The 2,500-nt window shown below is 40.8% G+C and overlaps 1 protein-coding gene across 1 annotated transcript in view; it reads left to right on the forward strand.

Annotated features, from left to right (window-relative positions):
- Positions 1-2,500, forward strand: part of strip2 (striatin interacting protein 2) — a 55,196-nt gene that overhangs the window by 16,323 nt on the left and 36,373 nt on the right. The window lies entirely within an intron of this gene.

The raw sequence follows: 2,500 nt of genomic DNA on the forward strand, positions 1-2,500 counted from the left end.
CTATTAGGTGCCGTTTCCACGTAGCTGGATATTTTTACATGTGGATATTTTTTTCTCCTGCTTGTATTGGTTTTGCATTGGTTTTGGCCTTCCATTTCCACGTAGCAGATATTTAAAAATCCAGGTGCAGGAGAAAAAAATAGCAGGAGAAAAAAATATCCTGTTTAGGGGTCTGAAACGCATTTGTTACATTGGAGGATTTTTTTTATCCACATGTTGCGTTTCCACGTAGCAGGAGAAAAAAATACCCTGCTAAAAATATATCCTGCTACGTGGAAACAGCACCTCAATGTGCTAGCAGCTCGCTAGCTACAGTCCCAAGAAAAAGTTTGTACACCCTTTGAAACTTCTGACCTTTCTGTCAAAATTGGTCATAAAACATGGTCCGATCTTCCCGGAAATCACAAGAAGGAACAACCAGAGTCTGCTTTAACTGATTCAACCCAAACATTTACAAGTTTTCATATTTTCATTGGCCATAAGATGTAAAGATTCACAGGACAGCAAGGCATAAGTAAGTACACCCTTGCATTCAATAGGTTTTAACCCTAAGTTAGTCGCAATAACCTCAACCAGATGTTTCCTGTAGTTGCAGATCAGATTAACAAAACAATCTGGATGTATCTGGTCTCCCTCTTCTTTACAAAACTGCCTCTCGTCAGCAAGGTTTGTGGGATGTCTGGAGTGCATAGCTTTCTTGACTTCATGCCATATAATCTCAATTGTTTTTTGTCAGGGCTTTGACTGGGCTATTCCAGAATGTGTATTTCATTATTATGAAGCCATTCTAAAGTCGATTTGCTTCTAAAGTATGGGTTGTTGTCACATTTTCAGCACCCATCCTCTTGTGTGCTTCAACTGTGTGACAGACTACCTCACTTTTTTCTGTAAAATATCTCGATAAACTTCTGAATTCATTGTTCCACTGAAAATAGCTAACTGAAAAGGGCCTGAGGCAGCAAGGTAGCCGCATATAATGATGTTCTCGCCACCATACTCAAAGGTGGAGATGATGTTTTGGTGAAGATGTGGTTCTCCAGTTCTCCTCCAAACATGACATTGTGTGTTCCCTTGAACAATTCAACTTTGATTTCAACGTTGGTCTACAGAATATTTTGCAGTAATTCTATGAAGCATATAAATGCTTTTTCGCAAACCTCAAAGGTGCAGCAATATTTTTTTGGACAGAAACCCCATTCATTTTAGATTGGCAGAATGAATCCCATTTTTAGCGATTCTGGGTTACATCTCCTCTTCTGAGTATGGTGGCGGGAGCATCATTATATGCGGCTACCTTGCTGCCTCAGGCCCTTGACAGTTTGCTATTATCAGTGGAACAATGAACTCAAGTTTATTGTGATATTTTACAGAAAAAAACGTGAGGTAGTCTGTCACACAGTTGAAGCACACAAGAGTATGGGTCCTGAAATGTGACAACAACCCACTTTAGAAGCAAATCGACTTTAGAATGGCTTCATAATAATGAAATACACATTCTGGAATAGCCCAGTCAAAGCCCTGAAAAAAAACAATTGAGATCAGATGGCATGAAGTCAAGAAAGCTATGCACTCCAGACATCCCACAAACCTTGCTGACGAGAGGCAGTTCTCTAAAGAAGAGGGAGACAAGATACAAACAGATTGTTTTTTAAATCTGATCTGCAACTACAGGACAAGTCTGGTTGATGATATTGCCACTAACTGAGGGTTAAAACCTATTTAATGCAAGGGTGTACTTACTTATGCCCTGCTCTCCTGTGAATGTTATGGCCTTATGACCAATGAAAATATGATGCATGTAAATGTTTGGGTGGAATTAATTAAAGCAGACTCTGATTGTTCCTTCTTGAGATTTCCGGGAAGATCAGACAATGTTTTATGACCAATTTTGACAGAAATGTAAGAAATTTCAAAGGGTGTACAAACTTTTTCCTGGGACTGTATCTAGCCTGCCTGCTGCCATAATAATCGCATATTCAGGTCATACGACGTATGGCTCATTTGTGTTCGTTTTCTATTTCCCTTCGTCTCAGGCATTGTGTAAACATGCGTTTCACAAGTTCACTGTGACTTCCTCGAGATTGATCCCAATGGTTCTTATAGCCAGTGTGTTTGTAGCAGTAGTAGCCTAGTTAGTTTGCTGCTCGGGGTAACTGTGAGAATAGTTGATGACTTTCAGTGCAGTTTTCTGCTGAGATTGTGCGTGTGGTAGCCTAGGCGATCTCGAGAGAAAATATCAAGGCTTGAACGAGAGGCATGTAGGCTTGTGAATGGCTCCAGCAATAGCACGTCAAATGGGATGCTTCAGAGCCGTCTGCTTGCCTGCGCTGATCCCCCCGTTCCCCAGCTCAGCTGACATTAACACGTTTAGCCTACTTGGACTGTTCTCTTGTTCGCAGTGCACTTGCTGTTTGGGGAAATTAAATGATCACTTTGTAATGTTCGTTTTCCCACTACCCGTATGTTATGTAGGCTATGGATGAAGATAACGATGTGACAG

Source organism: Engraulis encrasicolus, chromosome 15 (assembly GCF_034702125.1).
Source record: "Engraulis encrasicolus isolate BLACKSEA-1 chromosome 15, IST_EnEncr_1.0, whole genome shotgun sequence".
Taxonomy (NCBI): domain Eukaryota; kingdom Metazoa; phylum Chordata; class Actinopteri; order Clupeiformes; family Engraulidae; genus Engraulis; species Engraulis encrasicolus.